The sequence below is a fragment of the Phyllobates terribilis genome, unplaced genomic scaffold (genome assembly GCF_046119375.1).
Source record: "Phyllobates terribilis strain yellow unplaced genomic scaffold, ASM4611937v1 Scaffold_393__1_contigs__length_1774422, whole genome shotgun sequence".
NCBI lineage: Eukaryota > Metazoa > Chordata > Amphibia > Anura > Dendrobatidae > Phyllobates > Phyllobates terribilis.
In genome coordinates, this window is record NW_027363153.1 from 721,145 (window position 1) to 746,073 (window position 24,929).

General features: G+C 47.3%; 12 non-coding genes and 3 pseudogenes across 12 annotated transcripts; all 15 read right to left on the minus strand.

Annotated features, from left to right (window-relative positions):
* Positions 1–4,998: 4,998 nt before the first annotated feature.
* LOC141224525 (U2 spliceosomal RNA) lies at positions 4,999–5,076 on the minus strand (annotated as a pseudogene).
* A 1,115-nt stretch (positions 5,077–6,191) lies between these two features.
* On the minus strand, positions 6,192–6,382 carry LOC141224619 (U2 spliceosomal RNA). Its single transcript, XR_012291955.1, has one exon. It is a non-coding gene; the product is annotated as a U2 spliceosomal RNA (small nuclear RNA).
* A 1,115-nt stretch (positions 6,383–7,497) lies between these two features.
* LOC141224620 (U2 spliceosomal RNA) lies at positions 7,498–7,688 on the minus strand. The gene has a single exon (XR_012291956.1). It is a non-coding gene; the product is annotated as a U2 spliceosomal RNA (small nuclear RNA).
* A 1,115-nt stretch (positions 7,689–8,803) lies between these two features.
* LOC141224354 (U2 spliceosomal RNA) lies at positions 8,804–8,994 on the minus strand. Its single transcript, XR_012291783.1, has one exon. It is a non-coding gene; the product is annotated as a U2 spliceosomal RNA (small nuclear RNA).
* Positions 8,995–10,109: 1,115 nt separating this feature from the next.
* Positions 10,110–10,300, minus strand: LOC141224382 (U2 spliceosomal RNA). Its single transcript, XR_012291809.1, has one exon. It is a non-coding gene; the product is annotated as a U2 spliceosomal RNA (small nuclear RNA).
* Positions 10,301–11,415: 1,115 nt separating this feature from the next.
* On the minus strand, positions 11,416–11,606 carry LOC141224621 (U2 spliceosomal RNA). Its single transcript, XR_012291957.1, has one exon. It is a non-coding gene; the product is annotated as a U2 spliceosomal RNA (small nuclear RNA).
* Positions 11,607–12,720: 1,114 nt separating this feature from the next.
* Positions 12,721–12,911, minus strand: LOC141224622 (U2 spliceosomal RNA). Its single transcript, XR_012291958.1, has one exon. It is a non-coding gene; the product is annotated as a U2 spliceosomal RNA (small nuclear RNA).
* A 1,115-nt stretch (positions 12,912–14,026) lies between these two features.
* On the minus strand, positions 14,027–14,209 carry LOC141224391 (U2 spliceosomal RNA). The gene has a single exon (XR_012291817.1). It is a non-coding gene; the product is annotated as a U2 spliceosomal RNA (small nuclear RNA).
* Positions 14,210–14,733: 524 nt separating this feature from the next.
* Positions 14,734–14,849, minus strand: LOC141224549 (U2 spliceosomal RNA; annotated as a pseudogene).
* Positions 14,850–15,964: 1,115 nt separating this feature from the next.
* On the minus strand, positions 15,965–16,155 carry LOC141224623 (U2 spliceosomal RNA). Its single transcript, XR_012291959.1, has one exon. It is a non-coding gene; the product is annotated as a U2 spliceosomal RNA (small nuclear RNA).
* A 1,115-nt stretch (positions 16,156–17,270) lies between these two features.
* LOC141224415 (U2 spliceosomal RNA) lies at positions 17,271–17,451 on the minus strand (annotated as a pseudogene).
* Positions 17,452–20,304: 2,853 nt separating this feature from the next.
* LOC141224624 (U2 spliceosomal RNA) lies at positions 20,305–20,495 on the minus strand. The gene has a single exon (XR_012291960.1). It is a non-coding gene; the product is annotated as a U2 spliceosomal RNA (small nuclear RNA).
* Positions 20,496–21,610: 1,115 nt separating this feature from the next.
* Positions 21,611–21,801, minus strand: LOC141224625 (U2 spliceosomal RNA). The gene has a single exon (XR_012291961.1). It is a non-coding gene; the product is annotated as a U2 spliceosomal RNA (small nuclear RNA).
* Positions 21,802–22,917: 1,116 nt separating this feature from the next.
* Positions 22,918–23,108, minus strand: LOC141224626 (U2 spliceosomal RNA). The gene has a single exon (XR_012291962.1). It is a non-coding gene; the product is annotated as a U2 spliceosomal RNA (small nuclear RNA).
* A 1,115-nt stretch (positions 23,109–24,223) lies between these two features.
* LOC141224628 (U2 spliceosomal RNA) lies at positions 24,224–24,414 on the minus strand. The gene has a single exon (XR_012291964.1). It is a non-coding gene; the product is annotated as a U2 spliceosomal RNA (small nuclear RNA).
* Positions 24,415–24,929: the final 515 nt, after the last annotated feature.

Consider the following 24,929-nt stretch of genomic DNA (forward strand, 5'->3'; position numbering starts at 1 on the left):
TCCGCAGTCCCAAAAAGTGTGCAAAGATGTTTCCTCCACGAAGGGGCACCTTGGGCAGTACCGGGTCTTGCACAGGTTCCGGGCATGCATGAATGACCGGACGGGCAGTCCGCCCTGAATCGCCATCCACGACAAGTCCTTGTGCCCGTTGGTCAGCCTGTCAGACGACACATTTGTCCACACAGTCTCCAGCGTGTCCTGGTGAAGTCCTGTGATGTTCTCCACGTCATCCTTGGCTCTGATTAGCTTGTGGATAGTTTTGGGCTTCCACAAGTCGGGCTTGAGTCCCTCCAGTTGATGCTCCCCCACAAATCGAACGACGTCTCCGTAGAACCATGGCGTCGTCCAGTTGTAGGGGAAGGAGCTGTCCCACTTGTCCCAGCCGAGTCGCCTCCAAAGAGGAAGCAGGAAGAAGCGAGACATGGACCTGCCCGCGGAGCCATTCTTGACTTGCAAAGTCCGGCGGACACAATCACACACAAAAGAGGATCGCAGGAGGGTGGGGATATCTGGAACGCCCTTCCCACCCTTGCGAGGCTCCTTGTACATGACGGCCCGCCTGACTCTGTCCATCTTGGATCCCCAGACAAAGTGAAACACTGTCCTGGTAATGGCCCTGCACACAGTGACGTGTGGGGGCCAGGCCTGCGCCGTGTACTGCAAGACGGGCAGGACCTCATTACGCAGGACGAGTGCCTTACCCTCACAAGTGAGGTGTCTGAGGCTCCAGAGTCCGATCCGTTGCTTCACCTTGGCCAAGCGTTCTTGCCAGGACTTGAGGGCCGCTCCTTCCTTCCCGAACCAGACTCCCAGCACCTTGAGGAAATCCGGTTGAATGTTGAAGGGGAAGGGGGCGGAGGAGGCCGGCTGCCAATCCCCGAAGAGCATGGCTTCCGACTTCCTGCAGTTGACTTTGGCCCCTGAAGCCCGGCCGAACCTCTCACACGTCTGGACGAGGGCGTCGACTGAACCACGATCAGCGCAGAAGACGGTGACGTCGTCCATGTAGAGCGAGCACTTGACCTCGTGTCGTCCCGGACCCGGTGCGGTGATCCCTCTGATCTCTCCATTCTGCCGGATAGCCTCTGCGAAGAGTTCTATAACACAAACAAAAAGAAGAGGTGATAGAGGGCAGCCTTGTCTGACCCCAGAGAGGACAGGGAAGGGGTCAGTCTTCCAGCCGTTCACCAACACCGAGCTGTGGATATCAAAATACATCAGACGGACATACGAACAAAACATGTTACCCAAACCTAACCGGTGCAGAGCTCGGCCCATGAACTCGTGGGAAACCCGGTCGAAGGCCTTCTCCTGATCCAAGGAGACCAGGGCCGCGTGTGCGCGGCGGACCTTGATGTACTCGACCGTGTCCCGCACGAGAGCGAGGCTGTCTGCGATGCGACGTCCAGGGATGCCGCAGGTCTGGTCCGGGTGGATGATCCGTCCGATGACCGTCTTAAGTCGTGTCGCCATCGTCTTGGCCAGGATCTTGTAGTCCACGTTGAGCAGAGTGATGGGACGCCAATTCCTCAGGTCGCACCTCTCTCCCTTCCGCTTGTACAGGATCGTGACCATTCCTTCCCTCAAAGATGGAGGCATTCTACCCTCCACCACCATCTCCTCGTACAGGTCCAACAGGTCCGGACAGATGAGGTCTCCCAGCGCTACATAGAGCTCCGCTGGAAGACCATCACTGCCCGGGGTCCTGCCGGTCCTAAAGGATTTAGCGGCAGAGAGCAATTCGCCCACCATCAGAGGTTTGTCCAAGGCTGCCGTGCCTGCAGGATCAAGATGGTTAGTGATACCTGACAGGAACTTATCAGCAGCGTCGGGGTCGGTAGTCTTGTGGGAGTAGAGTTCGCTGTAGAAGTCGCTGACGACCCTCATCACGTCCTCCTTCCCACGTCGCATGTTTCCGCTCTCGTCTCGCAGCTCGTTCAGGGGCGTGTGACCGGCATGAAGTTTCCTGAAAAAGAATGAGTTACATTTCTCACCCTTCTCCAGATTCTCCACTTTGGAACGGAAGATGATTCGCTTGGACTCCTCCTCAAAGTGCCTTTTCAGGCTCTTCTTGGTCTCCTCCAGCTCCTCCCTCACGTCCCAGCCGCAGTGAAGAAGGTCCTGCAGCGACCGCAGCTCGCGCTGCAGCCCTCTGAAGTCCCTCCTCTTCTCACACTCCTGTTGTCGACCCTTGGCCTGAAAGAAACAGCGAAACTCAAGTTTAACATATTCCCACCAATCAGAGACTGTTTGGAAGCTACCCTTGTAGGACTGCCACATTGCGTAGGCTGCTCTCAGCTCCTCCACGACTTCATCCTGAGCCAGCAGAGCACAATTCAGCTTCCAGGAGCCGGGGCTGGACGGAAAACCGTCGCCGAGGACACCTTGTAAGTGAATGGCTCTGTGGTCGGAGAAGAAGCAGGAGACCATCGAGTGCCTACTCTGCCTGACTGCCCGAGAGGTGAACACAAAGTCAATCCTGGAGCGGAGTGAGCCATCGGGTCGGCTCCACGAATAGTTCGTGGAGCCTCTCCCCATGGAGCCCACCACGTCCTGAAGAGAGGCCTCGGTTACCATCTCGATGAGCAGCTTGGACGTGATGTCCAACTTGGCAGATGTGCCAGAACTACGACCGTCCTCCTCGATGGGGCAGTTGAAATCCCCGGCCATCACTAAGGTCCTGGTGGTGGCAAGCTGAAGCCGCAGGGTCTGGAAAAGCTCCAAACGCTCATTCTTCAGTGGGGACGCATACACGTTGATGAACCTGACAGGTTCTCCCGCCCAGTTGCCATCTACAACAAGAGCCCTGCCGCAGATGAGCTCCTGGACGGACTCAAGCGTGAATGCGCCCCCCCTGATCAGAATTGCGACCCCCGCAGACTTGCAGTCACCCCCACCGGACCAGTAGGATGGACCGTGGGACCACTCCCTGGCCAGATGTTTGAAGGACCTAGAGGAGGGAAGGGAACATTCCTGCAACATATAAACATCACACAACTGGGAAGTAAGGAAGGCATAAATAGTCTGACGTCTGAACTTGTCCTTGATGCTCCTGACATTAATGGAAAATAAGTTAATATTAGCCATCATGTAGGGAAAAAAGAAAAAGTTAGCGCAGGCAATACACCTTAGTTACCACTCCGGTCGGGTGGTCCCTCGTCGGTGTTGACTGCTGGTGACGGGATCACCAGCAGGCCCTCTTCCTCCATCTGGTCAAGCAGCGCGGCCTCAATCTCGGCGACCACCAGTTCCTCCTCTTCTGGCTCGGCCACCAGGGTCTCAACCATGTGCTCCATCTCTTCTGGCTCAGGGAGGGTATCCTCCTTTTCGCCTACGAAATCCAGAATCTTCTTTTTGGAGGATTCAGTAGCAGGGCTGTCCTCCACCTTCCTCTTTCCCCGGGTTGGAACTGGGGAGACAAGAAGGGGAAAATCCTCCTCGGAATAGATAGCGGCGGGTGGAGGAAAGGTTAATTCCACCGCTACCATGGTCTGGGGAGGGAGAGTGGCTGCCGGGGCAGGGGAAAGGACACCTGCTGAGGAGTAGGGGAAGGAGGAAGAGGAAGTGGAATCCTCAGCAGGGGTGGCCGGGGTGGGGGGGGATTGGACGGGGGTGGCAGGGGGAGGGATCGAGAGAGGGGTGACAGAACTCTTACCCTCCTTTGACTTTTTCTTCTGCTTCGGAGCTGCTGGGACCGTCGCTGGGGCTTTGGCCACCGACTCCTTGACCGCTTTGGCCTTGGTCGTCTCGGCCTTGGCCGCTGGGGCCTTGGTCGTCGCGTCCTTGACCTTCACAGGCCTGGTCGTCGGGGCCTTGTCCTCCGTAGCTGGGGTCGTCGCAACCACCGATGCCCAGGATCTCTCACGCCTGGGGCAATCCTTGTACAGATGAGCCGCCAGCCCACACAGGTTGCAGGACGTCTTCTTCGGGCAGTCCTTCGAGCTGTGTCCCGTCACTCGACAAATCCTGCAGGCATCCTCCTTGCAGTCCTTCATCTCGTGGCCGTTCTTGCCGCATCTCCTGCAGTTCCGCGGCATGTCCGGGTAATAGATGAGGCCGTAGGAGTTGCCCAGGGAGAATGTCGGGGGCAGGTGCCGAAGTCCGTCTGAGTACGCCAGGTCCCTGTGAAGTCTAACGGTCACCGACCACTTACCTGTCCAGAAGCCGAGTCCATTCAGGATGTGAGAGGGTTCCTTCACAACCAAACAGAAGCGTCTCAGGAAGGTACAGATGTCTTGGCCTGGGGTGTGCGGGTTGCGCATGGAGACCGTGATCCTCCTTTCATCCCTCTGGATAGGGCAGCTACCTGTAAAGGCAGAGAAAGAATTATCCGGTCCTTTTGCGCTTACCATTTCCCAGAACCTCCTGCAGGTGTTCACAGTGGCGAAGGTGACGAAGAAGATCCCCGTCAAGAAGGTCTGGATGCTGAGGGTGTCCGACCTGGAGAAGCCTCGATCCAGCAGCATCTTCTGGCAGAACACGTCCGAGGACATGTCCGGCACCCTCCCATCCACTTCCTTCAGCTTCAGGGCCACCGTCTGCCGCATCCATGGCTCCAGGGCTGGAGCTTCGTGGCGGGGCTTCTGGGGTCCCTTCTGCTGGCCAGTCGTGGAGGCAGAGTCCTTGGGGTCAGAATCGGCTCCTGGCTGGGCCCTCCTGGCTGTCCCCAGCTCCAGGCTCTTCTTTTCGGCCTTCCTCGCAGCGCTTGCCATGGCTTTCCTCCTGCAGTTACTTCTTGGAGCTGGATCTGGAACTCTTCCCGGAATGGGTGGAGCTATGCAGATTCTTCTCCCGTCGTGTTCTGGACAAATTCCCCGAAAGGTCTTTGTCTCGATGATTTTCTTCCTCGAAGATTCCACAGGACAGCCCGATTCTTCTCCGAGTCTTCGTCTTCTTCTGGATTCTTTAGAGCTTCTTCCTCCCACCGATTTCCGCCTTCGTTCTCTGATGTCAGCTGGGCTCCGAAGCTCTTCTCCTTCCGAGTTCGATCGCTCTCGTCAAGTGTAGATCGTAGCTCTTGTGTTCTTAAAAGAACAGATACTACACTTGATCTTAGCCAAAAGGCCGAGAAGCGATAACCAGAATTGGTTTCAAACTACGGAGCCACCCAAGGATCCTGAAAAGTCCATTTGTGGAGATGAGCTCCTGGACTCCCGTTAAGAAGACATGTTGTCAACCTCTAGATCCCTTACATGCCTGCACTTTTCGGCTTGCTGCTGCTGCAATCCACGCGTTTTAGATCTGCATAACTCCACCTCTTTAAACACAGCACCTTCACCCCCTGCTGTTCCCACCCGCCTCAACACCGTTGGAAGGGAGGAGAACCAATTAAGGCGGGGGGTGGGGTGGAACGAGCAGCTGTCTACCCTTAGCAGGAGGGCTCCTGATTACATACCTCTCCTGCTGCTGCTGCTGCTGGCTGTCCAGCAGCAGACTGAAGGTGGCTGCTGCTGTGCACAGGTATATAAAGGCTCGGAGCCTATTATGACACGCGCAGCCAGCGTTCCATTGCCACATTCCATCTACTGCAGGCAGGATACCTGGCTGGCTGAATGTCGCTGAGAAGCTCACAGAGACCGCCATAAGCAACAGTTTAACAGAATGCCACAGACTAATCAACCAAACTTTTTGGGTTGGGTTCTCTTTTATAGTCTGCAGGCATTAAATGAAAGAAGTCAGTGTTCCAGCAGAAGGAGACAACATTTCAGAAAAGGCATTGTAGCAAACCAAAAAAGAAATTTTAAGCGCAGCAGAGTAACCAGCGCACATACCTGTTAGCTCAGGTGAGTTTAAAAGGCTGCTGTTGATAACAAGGGCATTTGCTAAATAGATGGTGTGTGTGCAACAATATACTGAAAGGTCAATTATATTGTGCAGCTTATCTCACCACCTGTAGTTATTTAGGTGAAAGCTCCAAAATGCTTGCCTAATATGTCTGTTTATCCAAAAGGAAGTAAAAAGGGAGAGCTAGAAAGATAGCATTGCATCACATTACATGGCAATGCAATGCACAGTTGCTGAAGTTGAACCAAAATGAGCTTGTAATCTGGCTTCTGCAACTTTGAACATGAAAAATCCAATGAGGAGAAGAAAAGCAAAGCCAAAGAGTCCATCCCAAAATCCGACAAACAAGCAAAATGAACAAAAAACATTGAATTCAATTCTTTCTGATTTTAGAAACTGCATTAAAGAAGGGGTGCACCGGTCCTGGAGATACTGCAATACCAGGTCAATGCGTGGAGTGGACAGAGCAAGCTCTTTTTCCATCTCCCTGTTCTAAAAATCCATTTAATATATGGTCCCCAGATAGGGGACGTATCAGATATTAAACTGATAAGAACAGATACTACACTTGATCTTAGCCAAAAGGCCGAGAAGCGATAACCAGAATTGGTTTCAAACTACGGAGCCACCCAAGGATCCTGAAAAGTCCATTTGTGGAGATGAGCTCCTGGACTCCCGTTAAGAAGACATGTTGTCAACCTCTAGATCCCTTACATGCCTGCACTTTTCGGCTTGCTGCTGCTGCAATCCACGCGTTTTAGATCTGCATAACTCCACCTCTTTAAACACAGCACCTTCACCCCCTGCTGTTCCCACCCGCCTCAACACCGTTGGAAGGGAGGAGAACCAATTAAGGCGGGGGGTGAGGTGGAACGAGCAGCTGTCTACCCTTAGCAGGAGGGCTCCTGATTACATACCTCTCCTGCTGCTGCTGCTGCTGGCTGTCCAGCAGCAGACTGAAGGTGGCTGCTGCTGTGCACAGGTATATAAAGGCTCAGAGCCTATTATGACACGCGCAGCCAGCGTTCCATTGCCACATTCCATCTACTGCAGGCAGGATACCTGGCTGGCTGAATGTCGCTGAGAAGCTCACAGAGACCGCCATAAGCAACAGTTTAACAGAATGCCACAGACTAATCAACCAAACTTTTTGGGTTGGGTTCTCTTTTATAGTCTGCAGGCATTAAATGAAAGAAGTCAGTGTTCCAGCAGAAGGAGACAACGTTTCAGAAAAGGCATTGTAGCAAACCAAAAAAGAAATTTTAAGCGCAGCAGAGTAACCAGCGCACATACCTGTTAGCTCAGGTGAGTTTAAAAGGCTGCTGTTGATAACAAGGGCATTTGCTAAATAGATGGTGTGTGTGCAACAATATACTGAAAGGTCAATTATATTGTGCAGCTTATCTCACCACCTGTAGTTATTTAGGTGAAAGCTCCAAAATGCTTGCCTAATATGTCTGTTTATCCAAAAGGAAGTAAAAAGGGAGAGCTAGAAAGATAGCATTGCATCACATTACATGGCAATGCAATGCACAGTTGCTGAAGTTGAACCAAAATGAGCTTGTAATCTGGCTTCTGCAACTTTGAACATGAAAAATCCAATGAGGAGAAGAAAAGCAAAGCCAAAGAGTCCATCCCAAAATCCGACAAACAAGCAAAATGAACAAAAAACATTGAATTCAATTCTTTCTGATTTTAGAAACTGCATTAAAGAAGGGGTGCACCGGTCCTGGAGATACTGCAATACCAGGTCAATGCGTGGAGTGGACAGAGCAAGCTCTTTTTCCATCTCCCTGTTCTAAAAATCCATTTAATATATGGTCCCCAGATAGGGGACGTATCAGATATTAAACTGATAAGAACAGATACTACACTTGATCTTAGCCAAAAGGCCGAGAAGCGATAACCAGAATTGGTTTCAAACTACGGAGCCACCCAAGGATCCTGAAAAGTCCATTTGTGGAGATGAGCTCCTGGACTCCCGTTAAGAAGACATGTTGTCAACCTCTAGATCCCTTACATGCCTGCACTTTTCGGCTTGCTGCTGCTGCAATCCACGCGTTTTAGATCTGCATAACTCCACCTCTTTAAACACAGCACCTTCACCCCCTGCTGTTCCCACCCGCCTCAACACCGTTGGAAGGGAGGAGAACCAATTAAGGCGGGGGGTGGGGTGGAACGAGCAGCTGTCTACCCTTAGCAGGAGGGCTCCTGATTACATACCTCTCCTGCTGCTGCTGCTGCTGGCTGTCCAGCAGCAGACTGAAGGTGGCTGCTGCTGTGCACAGGTATATAAAGGCTCAGAGCCTATTATGACACGCGCAGCCAGCGTTCCATTGCCACATTCCATCTACTGCAGGCAGGATACCTGGCTGGCTGAATGTCGCTGAGAAGCTCACAGAGACCGCCATAAGCAACAGTTTAACAGAATGCCACAGACTAATCAACCAAACTTTTTGGGTTGGGTTCTCTTTTATAGTCTGCAGGCATTAAATGAAAGAAGTCAGTGTTCCAGCAGAAGGAGACAACGTTTCAGAAAAGGCATTGTAGCAAACCAAAAAAGAAATTTTAAGCGCAGCAGAGTAACCAGCGCACATACCTGTTAGCTCAGGTGAGTTTAAAAGGCTGCTGTTGATAACAAGGGCATTTGCTAAATAGATGGTGTGTGTGCAACAATATACTGAAAGGTCAATTATATTGTGCAGCTTATCTCACCACCTGTAGTTATTTAGGTGAAAGCTCCAAAATGCTTGCCTAATATGTCTGTTTATCCAAAAGGAAGTAAAAAGGGAGAGCTAGAAAGATAGCATTGCATCACATTACATGGCAATGCAATGCACAGTTGCTGAAGTTGAACCAAAATGAGCTTGTAATCTGGCTTCTGCAACTTTGAACATGAAAAATCCAATGAGGAGAAGAAAAGCAAAGCCAAAGAGTCCATCCCAAAATCCGACAAACAAGCAAAATGAACAAAAAACATTGAATTCAATTCTTTCTGATTTTAGAAACTGCATTAAAGAAGGGGTGCACCGGTCCTGGAGATACTGCAATACCAGGTCAATGCGTGGAGTGGACAGAGCAAGCTCTTTTTCCATCTCCCTGTTCTAAAAATCCATTTAATATATGGTCCCCAGATAGGGGACGTATCAGATATTAAACTGATAAGAACAGACACTACACTTGATCTTAGCCAAAAGGCCGAGAAGCGATAACCAGAATTGGTTTCAAACTACGGAGCCACCCAAGGATCCTGAAAAGTCCATTTGTGGAGATGAGCTCCTGGACTCCCTTTAAGAAGACATTTTGTCAACCTCTAGATCCCTTACATGCCTGCACTTTTCGGCTTGCTGCTGCTGCAATCCACGCGTTTTAGATCTGCATAACTCCACCTCTTTAAACACAGCACCTTCACCCCCTGCTGTTCCCACCCGCCTCAACACCGTTGGAAGGGAGGAGAACCAATTAAGGCGGGGGGTGGGGTGGAACGAGCAGCTGTCTACCCTTAGCAGGAGGGCTCCTGATTACATACCTCTCCTGCTGCTGCTGCTGCTGGCTGTCCAGCAGCAGACTGAAGGTGGCTGCTGCTGTGCACAGGTATATAAAGGCTCAGAGCCTATTATGACACGCGCAGCCAGCGTTCCATTGCCACATTCCATCTACTGCAGGCAGGATACCTGGCTGGCTGAATGTCGCTGAGAAGCTCACAGAGACCGCCATAAGCAACAGTTTAACAGAATGCCACAGACTAATCAACCAAACTTTTTGGGTTGGGTTCTCTTTTATAGTCTGCAGGCATTAAATGAAAGAAGTCAGTGTTCCAGCAGAAGGAGACAACGTTTCAGAAAAGGCATTGTAGCAAACCAAAAAAGAAATTTTAAGCGCAGCAGAGTAACCAGCGCACATACCTGTTAGCTCAGGTGAGTTTAAAAGGCTGCTGTTGATAACAAGGGCATTTGCTAAATAGATGGTGTGTGTGCAACAATATACTAAAAGGTCAATTATATTGTGCAGCTTATCTCACCACCTGTAGTTATTTAGGTGAAAGCTCCAAAATGCTTGCCTAATATGTCTGTTTATCCAAAAGGAAGTAAAAAGGGAGAGCTAGAAAGATAGCATTGCATCACATTACATGGCAATGCAATGCACAGTTGCTGAAGTTGAACCAAAATGAGCTTGTAATCTGGCTTCTGCAACTTTGAACATGAAAAATCCAATGAGGAGAAGAAAATCAAAGCCAAAGAGTCCATCCCAAAATCCGACAAACAAGCAAAATGAACAAAAAACATTGAATTCAATTCTTTCTGATTTTAGAAACTGCATTAAAGAAGGGGTGCACCGGTCCTGGAGATACTGCAATACCAGGTCAATGCGTGGAGTGGACAGAACAAGCTCTTTTTCCATCTTCCTGTTCTAAAAATCCATTTAATATATGGTCCCCAGATAGGGGACGTATCAGATATTAAACTGATAAGAACAGATACTACACTTGATCTTAGCCAAAAGGCCGAGAAGCGATAACCAGAATTGGTTTCAAACTACGGAGCCACCCAAGGATCCTGAAAAGTCCATTTGTGGAGATGAGCTCCTGGACTCCCGTTAAGAAGACATGTTGTCAACCTCTAGATCCCTTACATGCCTGCACTTTTCGGCTTGCTGCTGCTGCAATCCACGCGTTTTAGATCTGCATAACTCCACCTCTTTAAACACAGCACCTTCACCCCCTGCTGTTCCCACCCGCCTCAACACCGTTGGAAGGGAGGAGAACCAATTAAGGCGGGGGGTGGGGTGGAACGAGCAGCTGTCTACCCTTAGCAGGAGGGCTCCTGATTACATACCTCTCCTGCTGCTGCTGCTGCTGGCTGTCCAGCAGCAGACTGAAGGTGGCTGCTGCTGTGCACAGGTATATAAAGGCTCAGAGCCTATTATGACATGCGCAGCCAGCGTTCCATTGCCACATTCCATCTACTGCAGGCAGGATACCTGGCTGGCTGAATGTCGCTGAGAAGCTCACAGAGACCGCCATAAGCAACAGTTTAACAGAATGCCACAGACTAATCAACCAAACTTTTTGGGTTGGGTTCTCTTTTATAGTCTGCAGGCATTAAATGAAAGAAGTCAGTGTTCCAGCAGAAGGAGACAACGTTTCAGAAAAGGCATTGTAGCAAACCAAAAAAGAAATTTTAAGCGCAGCAGAGTAACCAGCGCACATACCTGTTAGCTCAGGTGAGTTTAAAAGGCTGCTGTTGATAACAAGGGCATTTGCTAAATAGATGGTGTGTGTGCAACAATATACTGAAAGGTCAATTATATTGTGCAGCTTATCTCACCACCTGTAGTTATTTAGGTGAAAGCTCCAAAATGCTTGCCTAATATGTCTGTTTATCCAAAAGGAAGTAAAAAGGGAGAGCTAGAAAGATAGCATTGCATCACATTACATGGCAATGCAATGCACAGTTGCTGAAGTTGAACCAAAATGAGCTTGTAATCTGGCTTCTGCAACTTTGAACATGAAAAATCCAATGAGGAGAAGAAAAGCAAAGCTAAAGAGTCCATCCCAAAATCCGACAAACAAGCAAAATGAACAAAAAACATTGAATTCAATTCTTTCTGATTTTAGAAACTGCATTAAAGAAGGGGTGCACCGGTCCTGGAGATACTGCAATACCAGGTCAATGCGTGGAGTGGACAGAGCAAGCTCTTTTTCCATCTCCCTGTTCTAAAAATCCATTTAATATATGGTCCCCAGATAGGGGACGTATCAGATATTAAACTGATAAGAACAGATACTACACTTGATCTTAGCCAAAAGGCCGAGAAGCGATAACCAGAATTGGTTTCAAACTACGGAGCCACCCAAGGATCCTGAAAAGTCCATTTGTGGAGATGAGCTCCTGGACTCCCGTTAAGAAGACATGTTGTCAACCTCTAGATCCCTTACATGCCTGCACTTTTCGGCTTGCTGCTGCTGCAATCCACGCGTTTTAGATCTGCATAACTCCACCTCTTTAAACACAGCACCTTCACCCCCTGCTGTTCCCACCCGCCTCAACACCGTTGGAAGGGAGGAGAACCAATTAAGGCGGGGGGTGGGGTGGAACGAGCAGCTGTCTACCCTTAGCAGGAGGGCTCCTGATTACATACCTCTCCTGCTGCTGCTGCTGCTGGCTGTCCAGCAGCAGACTGAAGGTGGCTGCTGCTGTGCACAGGTATATAAAGGCTCAGAGCCTATTATGACACGCGCAGCCAGCGTTCCATTGCCACATTCCATCTACTGCAGGCAGGATACCTGGCTGGCTGAATGTCGCTGAGAAGCTCACAGAGACCGCCATAAGCAACAGTTTAACAGAATGCCACAGACTAATCAACCAAACTTTTTGGGTTGGGTTCTCTTTTATAGTCTGCAGGCATTAAATGAAAGAAGTCAGTGTTCCAGCAGAAGGAGACAACGTTTCAGAAAAGGCATTGTAGCAAACCAAAAAGAAATTTTAAGCGCAGCAGAGTAACCAGCGCACATACCTGTTAGCTCAGGTGAGTTTAAAAGGCTGCTGTTGATAACAAGGGCATTTGCTAAATAGATGGTGTGTGTGCAACAATATACTGAAAGGTCAATTATATTGTGCAGCTTATCTCACCACCTGTAGTTATTTAGGTGAAAGCTCCAAAATGCTTGCCTAATATGTCTGTTTATCCAAAAGGAAGTAAAAAGGGAGAGCTAGAAAGATAGCATTGCATCACATTACATGGCAATGCAATGCACAGTTGCTGAAGTTGAACCAAAATGAGCTTGTAATCTGGCTTCTGCAACTTTGAACATGAAAAATCCAATGAGGAGAAGAAAAGCAAAGCCAAAGAGTCCATCCCAAAATCCGACAAACAAGCAAAATGAACAAAAAACATTGAATTCAATTCTTTCTGATTTTAGAAACTGCATTAAAGAAGGGGTGCACCGGTCCTGGAGATACTGCAATACCAGGTCAATGCGTGGAGTGGACAGAGCAAGCTCTTTTTCCATCTCCCTGTTCTAAAAATCCATTTAATATATGGTCCCCAGATAGGGGACGTATCAGATATTAAACTGATAAGAACAGATACTACACTTGATCTTAGCCAAAAGGCCGAGAAGCGATAACCAGAATTGGTTTCAAACTACGGAGCCACCCAAGGATCCTGAAAAGTCCATTTGTGGAGATGAGCTCCTGGACTCCCGTTAAGAAGACATGTTGTCAACCTCTAGATCCCTTACATGCCTGCACTTTTCGGCTTGCTGCTGCTGCAATCCACGCGTTTTAGATCTGCATAACTCCACCTCTTTAAACACAGCACCTTCACCCCCTGCTGTTCCCACCCGCCTCAACACCGTTGGAAGGGAGGAGAACCAATTAAGGCGGGGGGTGGGGTGGAACGAGCAGCTGTCTACCCTTAGCAGGAGGGCTCCTGATTACATACCTCTCCTGCTGCTGCTGCTGCTGGCTGTCCAGCAGCAGACTGAAGGTGGCTGCTGCTGTGCACAGGTATATAAAGGCTCAGAGCCTATTATGACACGCGCAGCCAGCGTTCCATTGCCACATTCCATCTACTGCAGGCAGGATACCTGGCTGGCTGAATGTCGCTGAGAAGCTCACAGAGACCGCCATAAGCAACAGTTTAACAGAATGCCACAGACTAATCAACCAAACTTTTTGGGTTGGGTTCTCTTTTATAGTCTGCAGGCATTAAATGAAAGAAGTCAGTGTTCCAGCAGAAGGAGACAACGTTTCAGAAAAGGCATTGTAGCAAACCAAAAAAGAAATTTTAAGCGCAGCAGAGTAACCAGCGCACATACCTGTTAGCTCAGGTGAGTTTAAAAGGCTGCTGTTGATAACAAGGGCATTTGCTAAATAGATGGTGTGTGTGCAACAATATACTGAAAGGTCAATTATATTGTGCAGCTTATCTCACCACCTGTAGTTATTTAGGTGAAAGCTCCAAAATGCTTGCCTAATATGTCTGTTTATCCAAAAGGAAGTAAAAAGGGAGAGCTAGAAAGATAGCATTGCATCACATTACATGGCAATGCAATGCACAGTTGCTGAAGTTGAACCAAAATGAGCTTGTAATCTGGCTTCTGCAACTTTGAACATGAAAAATCCAATGAGGAGAAGAAAAGCAAAGCCAAAGAGTCCATCCCAAAATCCAACAAACAAGCAAAATGAACAAAAAACATTGAATTCAATTCTTTCTGATTTTAGAAACTGCATTAAAGAAGGGGTGCACCGGTCCTGGAGATACTGCAATACCAGGTCAATGCGTGGAGTGGACAGAGCAAGCTCTTTTTCCATCTCCCTGTTCTAAAAATCCATTTAATATATGGTCCCCAGATAGGGGACGTATCAGATATTAAACTGATAAGAACAGATTTTTTTGATTGAAGCTGCATCCAAGGCACTGAAAAATGTGACCGAAGTCACACCAAAACAGCGCACGAGGCGAGGATTCATGTGGACCCTTCCCGGAGGAGAGGGTCCCCAATAAACCATCCCCATCCCTCCGAGCCAGAAGGCCACAGCGAGGGTCAGGGATCTCCGATGCTCTCCCTAGCCGAAGCCGGAGAAGAGCCGTTTTCGTGCTCCCAGCTTCCATCTAGGCTGCCACCCTAGTGGAGCTGGAGCCTGTGTTGGTTTCTCAGCCCAAAGCTGACCGGACCTCCGACCGGGTTTATAAAAATTCCCCTTCCTAGCCCGGAGGCCAGGAATAGGGGGGGTTGCTCAGAAAGTATGATTGGCAAAGGTGCGGCGTGCTACGAAGCCAAGTCTTTCTGGGGTTCCCAGTCCCAGTAAGCTTGGACTCCCACCAGGGCGCCTACTCCTGGGGCACATTGCTCCAAAGCCCTCACACTTACCCAGCCTAGTGACTTCAATCCTGGAGGGCCATGTTTTCCATCAGATAACTCTATGAGCCACCTGGCGTACTAACAAGTGCACCAAACCAGTGTGTAATATGCATCAATTTACTAGGGCAGCCCAAGGACAAAACTGCCTTTTCAAAAGATACTACACTTGATCTTAGCCAAAAGGCCGAGAAGCGATAACCAGAATTGGTTTCAAACTACGGAGCCACCCAAGGATCCTGAAAAGTCCATTTGTGGAGATGAGCTCCTGGACTCCCGTTAAGAAGACATGTTGTCAACCTCTAGATCCCTTACATGCCTGCACTTTTCGGCTTGCTGCTGCTGCAATCCACGCGTTTTAGATCTGCATAACTCCACCTCTTTAAACACAGCACCTTCACCCCCTGCTGTTCCCACCCGCCTCAACACCGTTGGAAGGGAGGAGAACCAATTAAGGCGGGGGGTGGGGTGGAACGAGCAGCTGTCTACCCTTAGCAGGAGGGCTCCTGATTACATACCTCTCCTGCTGCTGCTGCTGCTGGCTGTCCAGCAGCAGACTGAAGGTGGCTGCTGCTGTGCACAGGTATATAAAGGCTCAGAGCCTATTATGACACGCGCAGCCAGCGTTCCATTGCCACATTCCATCTACTGCAGGCAGGATACCTGGCTGGCTGAATGTCGCTGAGAAGCTCACAGAGACGGCCATAAGCAACAGTTTAACAGAATGCCACAGACTAATCAACCAAACTTTTTGGGTTGGGTTCTCTTTTATAGTCTGCAGGCATTAAATGAAAGAAGTCAGTGTTCCAGCAGAAGGAGACAACGTTTCAGAAAAGGCATTGTAGCAAACCAAAAAAGAAATTTTAAGCGCAGCAGAGTAACCAGCGCACATACCTGTTAGTTCAGGTGAGTTTAAAAGGCTGCTGTTGATAACAAGGGCATTTGCTAAATAGATGGTGTGTGTGCAACAATATACTGAAAGGTCAATTATATTGTGCAGCTTATCTCACCACCTGTAGTTATTTAGGTGAAAGCTCCAAAATGCTTGCCTAATATGTCTGTTTATCCAAAAGGAAGTAAAAAGGGAGAGCTAGAAAGATAGCATTGCATCACATTACATGGCAATGCAATGCACAGTTGCTGAAGTTGAACCAAAATGAGCTTGTAATCTGGCTTCTGCAACTTTGAACATGAAAAATCCAATGAGGAGAAGAAAAGCAAAGCCAAAGAGTCCATCCCAAAATCCGACAAACAAGCAAAATGAACAAAAAACATTGAATTCAATTCTTTCTGATTTTAGAAACTGCATTAAAGAAGGGGTGCACCGGTCCTGGAGATACTGCAATACCAGGTCAATGCGTGGAGTGGACAGAGCAAGCTCTTTTTCCATCTCCCTGTTCTAAAAATCCATTTAATATATGGTCCCCAGATAGGGGACGTATCAGATATTAAACTGATAAGAACAGATACTACACTTGATCTTAGCCAAAAGGCCGAGAAGCGATAACCAGAATTGGTTTCAAACTACGGAGCCACCCAAGGATCCTGAAAAGTCCATTTGTGGAGATGAGCTCCTGGACTCCCGTTAAGAAGACATGTTGTCAACCTCTAGATCCCTTACATGCCTGCACTTTTCGGCTTGCTGCTGCTGCAATCCACGCGTTTTAGATCTGCATAACTCCACCTCTTTAAACACAGCACCTTCACCCCCTGCTGTTCCCACCCGCCTCAACACCGTTGGAAGGGAGGAGAACCAATTAAGGCGGGGGGTGGGGTGGAACGAGCAGCTGTCTACCCTTAGCAGGAGGGCTCTTGATTACATACCTCTCCTGCTGCTGCTGCTGCTGGCTGTCCAGCAGCAGACTGAAGGTGGCTGCTGCTGTGCACAGGTATATAAAGGCTCAGAGCCTATTATGACACGCGCAGCCAGCGTTCCATTGCCACATTCCATCTACTGCAGGCAGGATACCTGGCTGGCTGAATGTCGCTGAGAAGCTCACAGAGACCGCCATAAGCAACAGTTTAACAGAATGCCACAGACTAATCAACCAAACTTTTTGGGTTGGGTTCTCTTTTATAGTCTGCAGGCATTAAATGAAAGAAGTCAGTGTTCCAGCAGAAGGAGACAACGTTTCAGAAAAGGCATTGTAGCAAACCAAAAAAGAAATTTTAAGCGCAGCAGAGTAACCAGCGCACATACCTGTTAGCTCAGGTGAGTTTAAAAGGCTGCTGTTGATAACAAGGGCATTTGCTAAATAGATGGTGTGTGTGCAACAATATACTGAAAGGTCAATTATATTGTGCAGCTTATCTCACCACCTGTAGTTATTTAGGTGAAAGCTCCAAAATGCTTGCCTAATATGTCTGTTTATCCAAAAGGAAGTAAAAAGGGAGAGCTAGAAAGATAGCATTGCATCACATTACATGGCAATGCAATGCACAGTTGCTGAAGTTGAACCAAAATGAGCTTGTAATCTGGCTTCTGCAACTTTGAACATGAAAAATCCAATGAGGAGAAGAAAAGCAAAGCCAAAGAGTCCATCCCAAAATCCGACAAACAAGCAAAATGAACAAAAAACATTGAATTCAATTCTTTCTGATTTTAGAAACTGCATTAAAGAAGGGGTGCACCGGTCCTGGAGATACTGCAATACCAGGTCAATGCGTGGAGTGGACAGAGCAAGCTCTTTTTCCATCTCCCTGTTCTAAAAATCCATTTAATATATAGTCCCCAGATAGGGGACGTATCAGATATTAAACTGATAAGAACAGATTTTTTTTTTTTTTTTTTTAAAACCTATTCAGGTTAAAATTAAAGTCCACTCCACAGTCCTCTTCTCCCCAAAGGGAGACAAGACGTGGACTCCAACTTAAATCATCATCAGGTTTTGGTACTTTTAATGTCAGAAAAAAAAATTACAAAAATACAACAATACTTACAAAGAAAGAAATGTTTCAGAACCTGAATGGATTCCAAAAAAATAAAAATTAAATTATAACTGTATTAACAACAGTAATAACATCAAGTAAAATACTTGTAACCATTATCAAAAGCATGAACCCCAACCCAACTCAGAACCTTAAGGGACAAATCTTCAACCCTTGATGCTGAAAAAACTTGTTTCGATACACCATCTGGTATTCTATATTTCACACAAAAAACATTTTTATCTCTTATTAGTTCTTTCCTAACATTCTCTATAAGATAGTCCAAACGTTTCTCATCATACAACTTACGGTACAACCGGTTAAAATATTCTGCATTCTTTATAAACATAGGTTGTTGAAAAACAACTATATTTTCTTCCATTGCCACCTCCACTTCCTGTTCCTTTCTCTTTTCTTGCTTTTTAACCTTACCACGGCCAGTTCCCTGACTTACACCTCCCATTTCACTCTCTACCCTATCCCCCCAATCTACTCTTGTTTTCTCCATCTCCCTCTGCACTCCTACAGGTTTGCTTTCTTTTCCCTTTACCACCAACACTTTTTCTACACTTTCCTCCTTTCTCTCTACCAAAACCTTTTTAACCACTACCTCCTTCTCTTTATTTCTTTTCCTCTTTGGGCAATTCTTAAAAACATGCGTATCTTCCTGACACAAGTTGCACTTCCTCCGATCTTTACAATCCTTTGACTCATGATCACCTTTTTTGCAAAAACCACATACACCACCCGAACAATTTTCCTTTCCATGCCCGTATTAACGACAAACTCGACAAAAAGTGGGTATACCACTGAAAAAAATATCACCATTTATATTACCCAACTTAAACCTAGCTGGGGGAAGCAACACAGTCCCCTGCTCATCTTCTTTGAAACGGACCAAAAATTTCCACTTCGAAGTCCAAAAACCAAATTCATTATAAATCTTCCCTTTTGGTGTTACTGACAAACAAAAAAACTCCAAAAATGTAAGAACATCCTCTTCGTCCACCAATGGAGAGTACATTTTAACAATGATCCATTTATCTCTAACGGGGAAGTGTGGCATTACACTTATCCCCTCCATTCTTTTATCCTGGCTTGCAGTCATTTTCCTTAGATATCCTTCAAAAAAAACTTTGTCAACAAAAACTATATCATAAACACCCCTCCTGGGGTAGTCCATTATCGCCAACACTTCTTCTGTCTTCAAACCAAAAAGATCCACAAGAACTTGACTCATCACATACCTAAAATCCTTTTGATCTCGAAAGTTCTCCTGAACAACCAAACGAATAGAATTCTGCACCTTAGCGAATTCAGGCACATGATCTTCCTCTCCTTCATGTGATGCTGCAGACATCTTCTTCACAAACAGGTTCTCCTCTTCTCAATAGAAACCTTCAACACCGAAGTGCCAGGTAGATGATCGCCTCCCGTTGCCCGGGGACTAATCCGACTCCCTAATAGCAGCAGGGAGGTGAAGCCCTGCTGAAAAACAGAGCGATCCCCCCAGGCCAAGGAGCCGGGTACCCCGAGCACCTCTCAGCCAAGACCAAGGCAGCAGCCGCTAGATCACTGCACTTGATCTTAGCCAAAAGGCCGAGAAGCGATAACCAGAATTGGTTTCAAACTACGGAGCCACCCAAGGATCCTGAAAAGTCCATTTGTGGAGATGAGCTCCTGGACTCCCGTTAAGAAGACATGTTGTCAACCTCTAGATCCCTTACATGCCTGCACTTTTCGGCTTGCTGCTGCTGCAATCCACGCGTTTTAGATCTGCATAACTCCACCTCTTTAAACACAGCACCTTCACCCCCTGCTGTTCCCACCCGCCTCAACACCGTTGGAAGGGAGGAGAACCAATTAAGGCGGGGGGTGGGGTGGAACGAGCAGCTGTCTACCCTTAGCAGGAGGGCTCCTGATTACATACCTCTCCTGCTGCTGCTGCTGCTGGCTGTCCAGCAGCAGACTGAAGGTGGCTGCTGCTGTGCACAGGTATATAAAGGCTCAGAGCCTATTATGACACGCGCAGCCAGCGTTCCATTGCCACATTCCATCTACTGCAGGCAGGATACCTGGCTGGCTGAATGTCGCTGAGAAGCTCACAGAGACCGCCATAAGCAACAGTTTAACAGAATGCCACAGACTAATCAACCAAACTTTTTGGGTTGGGTTCTCTTTTATAGTCTGCAGGCATTAAATGAAAGAAGTCAGTGTTCCAGCAGAAGGAGACAACGTTTCAGAAAAGGCATTGTAGCAAACCAAAAAAGAAATTTTAAGCGCAGCAGAGTAACCAGCGCACATACCTGTTAGCTCAGGTGAGTTTAAAAGGCTGCTGTTGATAACAAGGGCATTTGCTAAATAGATGGTGTGTGTGCAACAATATACTGAAAGGTCAATTATATTGTGCAGCTTATCTCACCACCTGTAGTTATTTAGGTGAAAGCTCCAAAATGCTTGCCTAATATGTCTGTTTATCCAAAAGGAAGTAAAAAGGGAGAGCTAGAAAGATAGCATTGCATCACATTACATGGCAATGCAATGCACAGTTGCTGAAGTTGAACCAAAATGAGCTTGTAATCTGGCTTCTGCAACTTTGAACATGAAAAATCCAATGAGGAGAAGAAAAGCAAAGCCAAAGAGTCCATCCCAAAATCCGACAAACAAGCAAAATGAACAAAAAACATTGAATTCAATTCTTTCTGATTTTAGAAACTGCATTAAAGAAGGGGTGCACCGGTCCTGGAGATACTGCAATACCAGGTCAATGCGTGGAGTGGACAGAGCAAGCTCTTTTTCCATCTCCCTGTTCTAAAAATCCATTTAATATATGGTCCCCAGATAGGGGACGTATCAGATATTAAACTGATAAGAACAGATACTACACTTGATCTTAGCCAAAAGGCCGAGAAGCGATAACCAGAATTGGTTTCAAACTACGGAGCCACCCAAGGATCCTGAAAAGTCCATTTGTGGAGATGAGCTCCTGGACTCCCGTTAAGAAGACATGTTGTCAACCTCTAGATCCCTTACATGCCTGCACTTTTCGGCTTGCTGCTGCTGCAATCCACGCGTTTTAGATCTGCATAACTCCACCTCTTTAAACACAGCACCTTCACCCCCTGCTGTTCCCACCCGCCTCAACACCGTTGGAAGGGAGGAGAACCAATTAAGGCGGGGGGTGGGGTGGAACGAGCAGCTGTCTACCCTTAGCAGGAGGGCTCCTGATTACATACCTCTCCTGCTGCTGCTGCTGCTGGCTGTCCAGCAGCAGACTGAAGGTGGCTGCTGCTGTGCACAGGTATATAAAGGCTCAGAGCCTATTATGACACGCGCAGCCAGCGTTCCATTGCCACATTCCATCTACTGCAGGCAGGATACCTGGCTGGCTGAATGTCGCTGAGAAGCTCACAGAGACCGCCATAAGCAACAGTTTAACAGAATGCCACAGACTAATCAACCAAACTTTTTGGGTTGGGTTCTCTTTTATAGTCTGCAGGCATTAAATGAAAGAAGTCAGTGTTCCAGCAGAAGGAGACAACGTTTCAGAAAAGGCATTGTAGCAAACCAAAAAAGAAATTTTAAGCGCAGCAGAGTAACCAGCGCACATACCTGTTAGCTCAGGTGAGTTTAAAAGGCTGCTGTTGATAACAAGGGCATTTGCTAAAAAGATGGTGTGTGTGCAACAATATACTGAAAGGTCAATTATATTGTGCAGCTTATCTCACCACCTGTAGTTATTTAGGTGAAAGCTCCAAAATGCTTGCCTAATATGTCTGTTTATCCAAAAGGAAGTAAAAAGGGAGAGCTAGAAAGATAGCATTGCATCACATTACATGGCAATGCAATGCACAGTTGCTGAAGTTGAACCAAAATGAGCTTGTAATCTGGCTTCTGCAACTTTGAACATGAAAAATCCAATGAGGAGAAGAAAAGCAAAGCCAAAGAGTCCATCCCAAAATCCGACAAACAAGCAAAATGAACAAAAAACATTGAATTCAATTCTTTCTGATTTTAGAAACTGCATTAAAGAAGGGGTGCACCGGTCCTGGAGATACTGCAATACCAGGTCAATGCGTGGAGTGGACAGAGCAAGCTCTTTTTCCATCTCCCTGTTCTAAAAATCCATTTAATATATGGTCCCCAGATAGGGGACGTATCAGATATTAAACTGATAAGAACAGATACTACACTTGATCTTAGCCAAAAGGCCGAGAAGCGATAACCAGAATTGGTTTCAAACTACGGAGCCACCCAAGGATCCTGAAAAGTCCATTTGTGGAGATGAGCTCCTGGACTCCCGTTAAGAAGACATGTTGTCAACCTCTAGATCCCTTACATGCCTGCACTTTTCGGCTTGCTGCTGCTGCAATCCACGCGTTTTAGATCTGCATAACTCCACCTCTTTAAACACAGCACCTTCACCCCCTGCTGTTCCCACCCGCCTCAACACCGTTGGAAGGGAGGAGAACCAATTAAGGCGGGGGGGTGGGGTGGAACGAGCAGCTGTCTACCCTTAGCAGGAGGGCTCCTGATTACATACCTCTCCTGCTGCTGCTGCTGCTGGCTGTCCAGCAGCAGACTGAAGGTGGCTGCTGCTGTGCACAGGTATATAAAGGCTCAGAGCCTATTATGACACGCGCAGCCAGCTTTCCATTGCCACATTCCATCTACTGCAGGCAGGATACCTGGCTGGCTGAATGTCGCTGAGAAGCTCACAGAGACCGCCATAAGCAACAGTTTAACAGAATGCCACAGACTAATCAACCAAACTTTTTGGGTTGGGTTCTCTTTTATAGTCTGCAGGCATTAAATGAAAGAAGTCAGTGTTCCAGCAGAAGGAGACAACGTTTCAGAAAAGGCATTGTAGCAAACCAAAAAAGAAATTTTAAGCGCAGCAGAGTAACCAGCGCACATACCTGTTAGCTCAGGTGAGTTTAAAAGGCTGCTGTTGATAACAAGGGCATTTGCTAAATAGATGGTGTGTGTGCAACAATATACTGAAAGGTCAATTATATTGTGCAGCTTATCTCACCACCTGTAGTTATTTAGGTGAAAGCTCCAAAATGCTTGCCTAATATGTCTGTTTATCCAAAAGGAAGTAAAAAGGGAGAGCTAGAAAGATAGCATTGCATCACATTACATGGCAATGCAATGCACAGTTGCTGAAGTTGAACCAAAATGAGCTTGTAATCTGGCTTCTGCAACTTTGAACATGAAAAATCCAATGAGGAGAAGAAAAGCAAAGCCAAAGAGTCCATCCCAAAATCCGACAAACAAGCAAAATGAACAAAAAACATTGAATTCAATTCTTTCTGATTTTAGAAACTGCATTAAAGAAGGGGTGCACCGGTCCTGGAGATACTGCAATACCAGGTCAATGCGTGGAGTGGACAGAGCAAGCTCTTTTTCCATCTCCCTGTTCTAAAAATCCATTTAATATATGGTCCCCAGATAGGGGACGTATCAGATATTAAACTGATAAGAACAGATACTACACTTGATCTTAGCCAAAAGGCCGAGAAGCGATAACCAGAATTGGTTTCAAACTACGGAGCCACCCAAGGATCCTGAAAAGTCCATTTGTGGAGATGAGCTCCTGGACTCCCGTTAAGAAGACATGTTGTCAACCTCTAGATCCCTTGCATGCCTGCACTTTTCGGCTTGCTGCTGCTGCAATCCACGCGTTTTAGATCTGCATAACTCCACCTCTTTAAACACAGCACCTTCACCCCCTGCTGTTCCCACCCGCCTCAACACCGTTGGAAGGGAGGAGAACCAATTAAGGCGGGGGGTGGGGTGGAACGAGCAGCTGTCTACCCTTAGCAGGAGGGCTCCTGATTACATACCTCTCCTGCTGCTGCTGCTGCTGGCTGTCCAGCAGCAGACTGAAGGTGGCTGCTGCTGTGCACAGGTATATAAAGGCTCAGAGCCTATTATGACACGCGCAGCCAGCGTTCCATTACCACATTCCATCTACTGCAGGCAGGATACCTGGCTGGCTGAATGTCGCTGAGAAGCTCACAGAGACCGCCATAAGCAACAGTTTAACAGAATGCCACAGACTAATCAACCAAACTTTTTGGGTTGGGTTCTCTTTTATAGTCTGCAGGCATTAAATGAAAGAAGTCAGTGTTCCAGCAGAAGGAGACAACGTTTCAGAAAAGGCATTGTAGCAAACCAAAAAAGAAATTTTAAGCGCAGCAGAGTAACCAGCGCACATACCTGTTAGCTCAGGTGAGTTTAAAAGGCTGCTGTTGATAACAAGGGCATTTGCTAAATAGATGGTGTGTGTGCAACAATATACTGAAAGGTCAATTATATTGTGCAGCTTATCTCACCACCTGTAGTTATTTAGGTGAAAGCTCCAAAATGCTTGCCTAATATGTCTGTTTATCCAAAAGGAAGTAAAAAGGGAGAGCTAGAAAGATAGCATTGCATCACATTACATGGCAATGCAATGCACAGTTGCTGAAGTTGAACCAAAATGAGCTTGTAATCTGGCTTCTGCAACTTTGAACATGAAAAATCCAATGAGGAGAAGAAAAGCAAAGCCAAAGAGTCCATCCCAAAATCCGACAAACAAGCAAAATGAACAAAAAACATTGAATTCAATTCTTTCTGATTTTAGAAACTGCATTAAAGAAGGGGTGCACCGGTCCTGGAGATACTGCAATACCAGGTCAATGCGTGGAGTGGACAGAGCAAGCTCTTTTTCCATCTCCCTGTTCTAAAAATCCATTTAATATATGGTCCCCAGATAGGGGACGTATCAGATATTAAACTGATAAGAACAGATACTACACTTGATCTTAGCCAAAAGGCCGAGAAGCGATAACCAGAATTGGTTTCAAACTACGGAGCCACCCAAGGATCCTGAAAAGTCCATTTGTGGAGATGAGCTCCTGGACTCCCGTTAAGAAGACATGTTGTCAACCTCTAGATCCCTTACATGCCTGCACTTTTCGGCTTGCTGCTGCTGCAATCCACGCATTTTAGATCTGCATAACTCCACCTCTTTAAACACAGCACCTTCACCCCCTGCTGTTCCCACCCGCCTCAACACCGTTGGAAGGGAGGAGAACCAATTAAGGCGGGGGGTGGGGTGGAACGAGCAGCTGTCTACCCTTAGCAGGAGGGCTCCTGATTACATACCTCTCCTGCTGCTGCTGCTGCTGGCTGTCCAGCAGCAGACTGAAGGTGGCTGCTGCTGTGCACAGGTATATAAAGGCTCAGAGCCTATTATGACACGCGCAGCCAGCGTTCCATTGCCACATTCCATCTACTGCAGGCAGGATACCTGGCTGGCTGAATGTCGCTGAGAAGCTCACAGAGACCGCCATAAGCAACA